General features: G+C 37.4%; 1 non-coding gene across 1 annotated transcript; it reads right to left on the bottom strand.

Moving 5' to 3' along the window:
• Nucleotides 1–11,057: 11,057 nt before the first annotated feature.
• LOC141663228 (small nucleolar RNA R71) lies at nucleotides 11,058–11,164 on the bottom strand. The gene has a single exon (XR_012551307.1). It is a non-coding gene; the product is annotated as a small nucleolar RNA R71 (small nucleolar RNA).
• Nucleotides 11,165–11,513: the final 349 nt, after the last annotated feature.

Consider the following 11,513-nt stretch of genomic DNA (forward strand, 5'->3'; position numbering starts at 1 on the left):
TTCTGTTATGAGAGTATTTTATGAAGAGAATGGGATTATGCATGAGTTTTCAGCAGCAAGAACTCCACAACAAAATGGAGTAGTAGAAGGGAAGAACAGATCAATTATTGAAGCTGCAAGGACAATGCTTGAAGAATTAAAGTTACCTACATATTTCTGGGCTGAAGCTGTAAATACTGCATGCTATACTCAAAATTTTTTTTTGGTTAATCAGGAAAAATGCATGACTCCCTACCAATTGTTCAAGAACAAGAAGCCAACTCTAAACTTTCTTCATGTCTTTGGCTGCAAATGTTATATCTTGAGAGATCAAACTGATCAGAATGGGAAGTTTGATGCTAAAGCAGATGAAGGAATCTTTATTGGATATATTGTCGGTAAAGCATACAGAGTCTACAATCTAAGAGCCAACATTGTTATGGAATCAATACATGTTGTGTTTGATGATAAAAAGATTGAAGGACTGCAAGATGGAGATTACCATGAGAGCCTCAATTTTGACAATGTGGAGATGGTTAGTGATGACAGTGATGATGAAAGTGATCAAGAAACTACTAATAAGGATAATGTAGAAAAATCTACAACCAATGAAGCCAATAACTCACCATCCATCGAGTTACAAAATGCCTCATCCGTCGGTAGACAATCTGCATAATCCATCGAGAGACAATCAACTTCATCCATCAGAACTCAAAATTCACTATCCGTCGGGTCATCAAAAGAAGCTGAAAGTCAAAATAGATCACTTGCAGAAAATTTCCCTCTCTCAAATCATAGATTCACAAACTCAGGGGGAGTTTCCAATAATCAAAACTCAATCACACATCAAGACAACAATGAGGCCTCTTCATCTAGAGCTAATCTACCTCAACAAAGGAAATGGACAAAGGATCACCCCTTTGAGCTCATCATTGGTGATGTATCTTCTAGAGTTCAAACAAGGAGAGAAACTCAAGAAGAATTTCTATATAGCAGCTTCCTTTCTAAGGAAGAACCAAAGAAGGTAGAAGAAGCTTTGTTGGATCCTGATTGGATTTTAGCTATGCAGGAGGAGCTAAACCAATTTGCAAGGAACAATGTTTGGAAGCTGGTACCCAAGCCTAAAGAGAAGAATCCTATAGACACCAAATTGGTATTCAGAAACAAGATGGATGAAAATGGCATAGTAGTCAGGAACAAAGCTAGATTGGTTGCTAAGGGCTATTTTCAACAAGAAGGAATAGATTTTAATGAAACCTTTACTCTTGTTGCAAGACTTGAAGCCATCAGAATCTTCTTAGCCTATGTAGCCCATGCCAATTTCAAGGTCTATCAAATGGATGTCAAGAATGCCTTTCTAAATGGAGATTTGGAGGAGGAAGTCTATGTCAGTCAGCCTCCTGGTTTTGAAGATCCAAATCTACCTGATCATGTATACTCTCTTTTGAAAGCACTCTATGGACTGAAGCAAACACCTAGAGCCTGGTATGACACTTCGTCAAAGTTTTTATTAGAGAATTACTTCACTAGAGGTACTGTAGAAAAAAAATTGTTCTTTAGAAATATTAATGGCTCTAGCATACTTGATCAGATTTATGTAGATGACAATATTTTTGGCTCTATAGATGAAAAACTTTGCAAAAAGTTTGCCAAATTGATGCAAAGTAAGTATGAAATGAGCATGATGGGAGAACTAACTTACTTTCTTGGTTTACAAGTTAAGCAAGTTAGTGATGGATTATTAATTAGTCAAACTAAATACATTCATGATCTTTTAAAGAATTTTGATCTAATGGATTGCACATCTGCAAAAACTCCCATGGCCACTCCAACTAAACTTGAATTAAACACAACTAAAAAGTCTTTGGATATTTCAAGTTATAGGGGCATGGTTGGCTCACTTCTGTACTTAGCAGCTAGTAGGCCAGATATAATATTTGCTACCTGTCTTTGTGCTAGATTTCAGGCTGATCCTAGAGAATCTCACTTAGTAGCTATTAAGAGAATTTTCAGATATCTCAAGGGAACACCAAAAATTGGCATTTGGTACCCTAGAAATTTTGGTTTTGATCTAACTGGTTATTCAGATGCAGATTATGCAGGTTGCAGAATTGATAGAAAAAGTACATGGACCTGTCATTTTCTAGGAAACAAGCTTGTGTCCTAGTTCAGTAAAAAGCAAAATACAGTTTCTATTTCTATAGCTGAAGTTGAATATATTGCTGCTGGCAGTTGCTGTGCATAGATTTTGTGGATGAAAAACCACTTGTTAGACTATGGTCTGCAAGTGGAAAGAATTCCTATTTTCTGTGATAACACAAGTGCAATTGCCATCACTGAAAATCCAGTACAGCATTCAAGAACAAAGCACATAGACATCAAGTACCACTTCATAAGGGAACATGTGATGAATGGTACCGTGGAACTAAATTTTGTTCCAAGTGAAAAACAACTTGCAGATATATTTACCAAGCCACTGGATGAATCCACCTTTTCAAAGTTGGTATGTGAGTTAGGTATGCTTAATTACTCTTGAATCTTTTCAGATATTTTGCAAGTTGCAATGCAGCCATAAATTTAATTGTTTTTTCAGTCTTGGATGAAATTTTGGCTAAGTCAAAATTTACATCCCGACGGATGATCATTATCCATCGAGTTCGATCATCCGTTGATATACAATTTGTCAATAAAATCAATTATTTTTCTGGAATATTTTATATCTCGACGGATAACTGATTTATCCTCATCCGTCGAATTTTCTCATTCTTAGTCGTTGATTTTCTAAACATTATCCATCGAGTATACTTATAGTTTGTAAGCATAACACGACGGATAAGTGATAGAATTTTTACAGTTTATTTTTTTTAAACGGCTATTTTGTGCAATTTTTATTGGTCACTTTATTTCTTTTGACAGTTATTTTTGAGATAGTAAAAAAGCAAAATTCATTTTCACTTCTTTTCTTTTATCATTCTCAATTCATCTACTCTAACTTCTTTCTTTCTCAAAAGCAATTATTCTCTATCTCTCTGCAACTTTTACTCTCTAACAATGGCACCAGTCGTCAAAATCATGTCTCAAACTGGCTTTATCTATGAGAAGAACAATTTCACTGCTCTAGTGAACAAGGGGATTCAGCAGTCTGGCGACTACCATAAAATTATGGATTTTGTGAAGAACTGCAAACTCAACTATGCCATGCTGGAATCACCCACCATTTACTGTGAGGTTGTTGAAGAAATGTGGACAACTGCAGTGTACAACTCAACCGACAAGACCATCACTTTCACGATTAAAGGTAAGTAATTCTTTGTTAATAGTGATATTATTAAAGCATGCTTCAAGTTTCCTGATAATACTGTAACTTTTCCACACACAGACACTGACATTGTTAATATGCTTAATTCCATGGGCTATGCACTCTCTACTTCTAAATTACGTGAAATTAGGAGGTTGGGTCTTAGGAAGGAATTGAGTTATCTGTGTGATGTAGTTACTAAAGTATTTTCTAGTAAAATTAGCAATTTTGATTGAGTTAATATATCCATGCTCAACATGCTTTACAAGCTAGTAACTGATAAATTCTTCAACTTTAGTGATCTAGTCTTATTTGAGTTGGGTTTTAAGTTAGGGGAGCTTAATAAGAGGGGTAAGAATGTTTATTATGCTAGATTTTTCATGATGCTTGCTAACCACCTCTCTGAGGACATTTTGCTTCAGAACCTAACCAACAAGTTAGATTGTTAGGTTCAAGAAAGAAGAATTATTGCAGATTTAAACAGAGCAAACCACCACAAAGAGGTTCCACTCTTCTACTTTCCAGTAATGGAGGCACCTCAGGTAAGTGAGGTAATCTCAACTGTCTCTACTCTTCCAACCTCAACCAATTCTTTGCCTTCTAGTGTAGCAGTGGCATCTGTGTCAATGACCAGAAAGATGCCTACCCAAGCTACCAAATCTAAAGTTTCAAAACCAAAGACAAAGAAAGCCCCTTCTGGTGTCTCTCAAAATATTCCAGTTGTAAAATCCACTAAACACAAAGAGGGGAGTGTGAAGGTGGGAAAGACTGGTGAGGGACACGGTGAAAATCAAAGTAGCCTAAGGATAAGGTTGGAGAGGTGAGTGTTTCCCAGCCTAGCCACACTGCAGTTTCTCAACAAACTCCAGTGCTTAATAAGGACATTAGCTCATTACTGGTTTCATCCTCCCAAAAGGATGTTACCATTGAAACAAGCTCTCAGCCAAGAGCACATGCCAAGAGGGGTAGGGACACAAGTTTACCATAAACCTACACAAGAAAGAAGAAATCCAAAACCCTTGAGGATGCACAGGGTACACACACAGTGTAAACTGGAGCTAAAGACCCAGTCACTGCACCATCTCAAAGTTAAATTGATGTGGCTTCAACAAATGTGGAGTCAAAGCCAAAATCTGTATAAATTGAAACACCTCAAACACCAAATTCTCCCACACAATCTTTGGATGTTGACATGATACAAACATCACAACTATATTCTCCATTTTTAACTCTGTTGGAGAAGCGAAAAATCCATGCAAGTGAGCATCATCTTCTAGATGATTTGTTGGCTCACTTGCCATTTCTTTCTGAGACTGTTGAGATATCTGTGCCAAAATTTTCCTCAATCTGCACAGATTCCACAATAGTCTCCACTCCTAACTCATTTATTTCTACTCACTCGATGGATATTGTTCATCTGTCGAGTAGTGATTGTATCCCGACGGATATGCCTAACAGCAGTCATCCGTTGGTTAGCCAAATTACTACCCCGATGGATATTTCTCATCTATCGGGTGTCTCTGCATAACTCCAAAGTTCATCTATAGTCACAAGTGCAGATGACTTATTAATTGTGCAATCACTATTAGGATTGAGGGAAGGTAGTGACTTGAGTGAGAGTCTGGGTTGCTCCCAGGAAAAAGGAGAGAAAAAGAGTGATCCAATGCAGTTCATTTCTTCAGGACTGGCAAAAGTGAGTGTGAGGAGTCCCACCTTAGATGTTGAAGGTGAGGGTGTGAGGGTGGGGAGCCAAGGTGAGACCTTGATGCAAGAAAAGAGAGATCATGAGAGAAATGCAGGTATAGGAGTGATAAGGATGGAAACCATTGTCAGTGAGTCAATGAATGTCAATGATGTAGAAAGGAAAAGGCTATTTCAGTAAGAATATCAAGCTGTTATAGATTTTATTTCCCTAAATGCTGAGATATTTACTCACCCTGTTACAGCTTACCAAAATCTAGCTATACAGGGCAATGAGGAGGCTGAAAGGATACTAAACTTGGTGCACACTACACAATCTTTACAGAGAGCAAAGGATGCAATCACTGCTAAGTCTTCTACCATTGGAAGTGATTTTGAACTGGATGAAAATTCTTCTGCGGATGCTGGTGGGGATGATGAGGAAGATAGCATGAGCATAGGGGGAGATGCAGATGTTCCTGCCTGGATGCTAACAAAAGAATGTTCCTACTCACATCTCCAATCAACACTATTCAAGCTAATTCATGACACCCAAACAGCCATTCAGGCATCTTCTAATGCTAGCACAAAGAAGCTACTTACAGCACACCTTGAAACACTCCAGCTGCATAAAATTTAAGCTCTCCAACACAGTCAGAGTGTGGATAAAATCAAGCAAGAAATTTTTGAAGTAAAACAAGATGTCATAGCAAGGTTGGATGTTAGACTTCCTTCAACCACCATGACTGAAATAGTTCAAAAGCTAAGGAAGAAGGCTGATCTCAATAGGAAAGTTGAGGCCATGGACTCAAGATTATCTGTTGTAGAGAAGTCAATGGCCAAGATACTTATCAATCAAGAAACTCAGACTGCTCTACTCCAACAGTTGGTGGCTGCTAACATTCAAGTGAGGGGGAGAAATAGCTCAACATTCAAGTTAGTAAAGCAATTGTGACAATAATTGCTTTCCCAAAGCCACCAGCTAAAGATAGCATTGATTTGATAAATGAAGTAGCAGCCACTTTGAGAGCAACTGAGAAGAAGCAGTTTAGTACAATAAACTAGGAGAAGATTGATGAGGATATTCAAAAGAAGTTTGGTCTAGCTAAGAAGCTAGAAAAGTCAGTCATTCATCACTCTCAAGTCAGGAAAATTTCTGTGAATGATATGAGCATGAACTATCTGGAAAGAGGCCAGACATCCTGCATCAAATCTCCAAAGGTTGAACTAATTATGAAGCCAAAGGTGAACTATCCAAAATCTTCACTAAAGAATCCTTTGGACACAGTGTATGAGACACCAAAGCCTGATGAGAAGAAACTGTTGTCAAGATTTATTGCATTCTACAAGGATCCAGCTGATTCAGCATTGAAAAGGAGATTTCAGAAATGGTAAGGAAATTTGTGTGGTGGCTGGACACCCTCAATTTACTGAAGCAAAAAGGGAAGAAAAGGCAAGATTGAAGTAAGAAAAGAAGCAAGCTGCTCTAGATGCTAAAAAGCTCAAATAAAAGAAGGAGCAAGCTGCTATCTTGGCCAAGCTGCAAGCTGTGAAACCTACACAACAAATTCCTGAACAATAATCTGAAACCACTTAATCTAAGGGTCTAAAAATGCAAGAAGAATCATAGCAGACAAAAAGGTTTAGATACAAACCTCATGCAAAGAGAAAAGTGAACTTTGATTAAAGGAATTGGAAGATCAGTTTCCCAAAAAGTCTACTTCTGCAACAACACAAACATCCATGCGCTATGTGGCACATGAAGAATGTAAGATAGATCCATCCAGGAATTTCCATAGTGAACCTATCATTCCAAAGGATGAGCTAATAGACTGGGATAGTCTACCAATTCGTGAACTCAATCTACCTCATTTCAAGAAGCCAAAGAAGACAAAGACCAGAGCAGTCAAGAAAGTGAAGCCCTCAACTCTCACATCCAAGTCCCTAACCAAAGCTCAAACCAAGGTCAACAAGGGAGATAACATGTACATCCGTGACATCAAGGAATTCTCTGAACTAAACCTTTATCTCGATGAATTGGAAGAAGTTAGAGGGATTGATGCTTATAGGAATCTACTTGAAAGGTTAGTATTCAAGTACAAGGGAGGAAAAGAGATATCATGGCCACTTCACAGGATTCTTCAAGAGAGTCAATCTGTACTGATAAAAGTTTATTCATCCTTGAAGAAGAACTTTGGATTCAATTTGACAACTAGAAGACTAGTTCTAAAGAAGATTGAAGAACTGAGGAGTATTAGAGCCAAAGATGCACTCCCAAAGACATTAACTATTCCTTACACAGGGAGTAGAGTACATCTAAGACCCTACTGGCTAATGGAATTCATGGATGATAAGGGAGTTAGAAGATTCTTCAGATTAGAAGACCAGTTGAGCATCTCTAGCAATGAGACTCTTCTAAAAATGCAAGGAATGCTAGATCTTTCAGAATCTGATGAACTTGAATTCCACAGACAGCTCCAAAATCAGATAGAAGAAAACAACAGGAAGCTTGGGAAGAAATCCAGACAATCAAGGAAATAGATCAATCTACTCAGACTAGAGGATTACCTTGAAAATGATTGTGAGCAAATCTTTATACACTTTGTCTTGTAAATTTTTCAGTAAATTTTGCAGCACTCTATAGTTTTATCTACTACCATTTAAATTTGTATTTTTAGGGTGTTTTATTATCATCAAGTTTCTCTTAATTTATGGCTACAATTCAAGTAGACATAAATTGGGGTAGATTGTTGGGAATATGTTGTGAACTTGATGATTACATTAACAAAACACCTTAGTAAATTCAACTTAGTGAAAAATGTAGCACTCGATGGATGATCAGATATAGTCCCGACGGATGACTCAATATAGTCCCGACTGATGATGATTTGACATCCATCGAGTGAGTAGCTTATATAACAATAAGTCATGTAGCACATTTATGTAAACACCTTTGTATAGATTCTGTAGTAGCATATAAGTCATGTTGACTTTAACTAGATATGCAGAATAGGTTGATTAATTATAAATATAAGATGTCTTGTAATTCTGCATAAGTGAAATGAATTCAAGTGTCAAATAGCTACCCGACAGATGATCAACAAAGCCACCGACGGATGATCAACTAGGCAACCCGACAGATGATAATCATGTACCCGACGGATGATCAATTCAAACATCTGTTGATAGTGACAACACAATCACATGCGTCGAGTGTTTGCAAAAGGAATGTGGCAGCCTATTCAACTGGGTTTTTGAGAACAAAGAAGCATTACCATTTCCATGCTATTATGAAGATATTCAAAGATGCTGGAATAGAGTAGTGAAGCAGCATAGTATTAGACTTGATATGTTTTGTTTTATTATCTTGTCTTATTACTATGTAATCTTGGTGATATATAAACCAAGAGTAGCAAGTAGAATAACAATAAGACTAAGCAAATACATTCTCAGAGAAACAATTGTAAGATGTATCCTGTAGCATTTCTCTGTAAGTTTAGTTATTTATATTTGTAAGCAGCTGTGAGCTATGCAAGCTTCACAGGGTTCTCTCGATATATATATATATATATATATATATATATATATATATATATATATATATATATATATATATATATCCGGTGGACACCATTCAAATCCACCATAAAGTTTTTAAAGACTTGTGTTTTTAATTACTTGTGTTTTGATTTAACTAACTATTTATTCCGCACTTTGCAAATCAAACACTTATATATTATTAAGTTAGAACCATTTTTCTTTTATCTGAAAAAGTAACCAGAATTACATTCAACCCCCCCCCTTTTTAATTCTTGTTGTATTGTTAAGGACTAACACCAGAAGATGGTCAAATTTCATGATGAAGACCATAAGGGATAAAGCCATAATCTCTAGATCAAGGGTTGTAGAATTTATTCCAAAGATAGTTGAAGATGATGGAAGAGAATTCCAATGAAGAAGAATTCTGCTAAGATAGAAGTTATTCTGAAAGAGAAATGTCTATGCTACAATGAAGACTCCTCTCATCCAAGGGTAATCAGACTTGGTGATGGATTGAAAAGAAATCACATTTCAGCACTTAGGACTGCCATCTATTGATAAGTGGATTTTATATCCACTTCGAATGCTTTATTACAAGCTTAAATTGGTGTTTTGGACTCAAGTTGTTGGTATTTTGATGTGTTTTTATGTTATTGCATTTCAGGTATCAGTTAAATGAAGAAAAGAGCTTTTAAAGGAAATATGATAAAACGTGATCAGAATTGGAAGCCAAGACCATTTTCAAGTTGTAGAGAATCTCGTTAGCTTCGCGTGGGCAGTTGAATCGCCTAATTCTGACGAGTAGAACTCAAGTTATGGCCAAAACAAGATTCATTAGAAATTTTCCCAGTCAGTAGCTGAGCGCCCGCCAGCAGACCCAGGAGCTGAGCGCCGGCTCAGGAGAGCTGAGCGGCCGCTCAGGGCGTGGCTGGTCGCTGATTTCGCTGAAAAAGCCTTTTTTGAGTGGAATTTGACGATTTTAAGGGTCCAGGTCCACTAGGGGCGTATATATACTTAAAAAAGGGTTTCCATCATCCGGGAAGATTGGGATACCAAGGAGAAGACCTAGATGCACAGAATAACTCCGAAAAAGAAGATCTTGTTTTCAACTTGTGATTCTTTGAATTAGTTATAACTTTGGATGCTCGTTTTCGTTCTTATTGAACCTAGATCTCGTTTATTCGTACTTTGATTATTATTCAGTTTATTAAGACCTTGTTTTATACCATGCTTTCATTGAAACCCATGGTGATGATGAGTTCAATCATGGGCTAATCGTTATCATGGGGTTCTAGCGGATTTACTTATGGATTTCTTCAATAGTTAATTTGTTTCAATATCTTGGTGTGTGGTGATTGTATGATATCCTAGTATTGGTTGTGTTTATTCGTCTTATGTGCGTAGCTAACATATAAAATAGCGTGTTAATCTCTATTGAAGCGATAGTGAATATGGAGGTTTAGAACTTGCCATGCTAGCATAGGTTCATGTATTGTATGCATGATTAGTAGGTAACTCTAACCGTTTTACTTGCCTTATGTAATCACAATAGATAACTTGTGCTTAAACCGTTATGTTTTTAAATTCTATAGATATATAGGGTCTCAATATAATTGGTGCCTATTCAGCTTCTATCTCTTTTATTGATGTCTGGTAGAATGGTACTCGTGCAACGAAAGTTGGCATTTATCAGTTTCGTGTTATCTGATTAGTGTCATCACCATCACATGCTAAGGTTAAGAATGAAAAGGCTATTGAATGAAGTATTTAATGAAGTTAGAATCCCATGTTTTTCATATATAGTAATTCATCCTCAATTCTCTTAGTTAATGTTATTTAGTATAATCTCTTAGTTTAATAAAAACCCAATTTGTTATTTGTCTTAGCATTGAGCGATAACCATACATTGTTGCATAGGTGCATAAATTGAACTTAACCTAAACCAGTCTATCAGGGAACGAATCTGATTTATATCTTATACTACTTGCGAACGCGTATACTTGCGTGTATTTTAGTGCGTGTTTTCACCCTAACAAGTTCTTGGCGCCGCTGCCGGGGACTCGGTGTTAATTTTTAGTTTATGTGCTTGTCATCAATGGTCGTTAAAGTTCACTGACTCGGATTCTTTTACTTTCACGGTTTATTTGTTTGTGTTTCAGGTACTCATTACAATGGGAGATCCAGCAGCACGAACGAAAGCCTTGATGTATTTTTCTCAACCCAAGATCAATGACATTCAATCTAGCATTGTCCGGCCAGCTATCACAGCTAATACCTTTGAGATCAATCCTGGCATAATTCAATGGGTACAGACTTCAGTCCAGTTTGGGGGTTCTCCAACGGAAGATCCAATGCACACATTAGGGATTTCATTGAGATATCCGACACCTTCAAGTTCAACAGTGTTTCTGAAGATGCTGTGAAGCTGAGACTGTTCCCATTCTCTTTGAGGGACAAGGCTAAGAGCTGGTTACACTCTCTACCAGCTGGTTCGATTACTACTTGGGAAGATCTTACTCAGAAGTTTCTTACTAAATTCTTCCCTATGGCGAAGACAGCTGCAATCAGGAATGCTCTCACTCAATTTGCGCAGCAATCAGGAGAATCTTTATATGAAGCTTGGGAGCGCTACAGGGAGATGCTTAGGAAGTGTCCTCATCATGGAATGCCTGATTGGATGATCATCAATTGTTTTTACAATGGGTTGGGAGCACAGTCCAGACCCATGCTCGATGCAGCAGCAGGCGGAACATTATGGCCAAAGAGCTATGAGAAAGCTTATGATCTAATTGAACTGATGGCTGCTAATGAATATCAGTATCCAACCCAGAGATATCCACAGGGCAAAGTAGCAGGAGTTCTTGAAGTGGATATAGCTACGGCTATCACTGCTCAACTAAAGGCGTTGTCTATGAAGATCTATTATCTGGCTAACTATGGTGTTAAACAGATAAATAGTGTTTGTGAGCTGTGTGCCAGTCCGCATGTGACGGAGCAATGCGCTATATCTAGTGAC

The sequence above is a fragment of the Apium graveolens genome, chromosome 5, assembly GCF_009905375.1.
Source record: "Apium graveolens cultivar Ventura chromosome 5, ASM990537v1, whole genome shotgun sequence".
NCBI classification, from domain to species: domain Eukaryota; kingdom Viridiplantae; phylum Streptophyta; class Magnoliopsida; order Apiales; family Apiaceae; genus Apium; species Apium graveolens.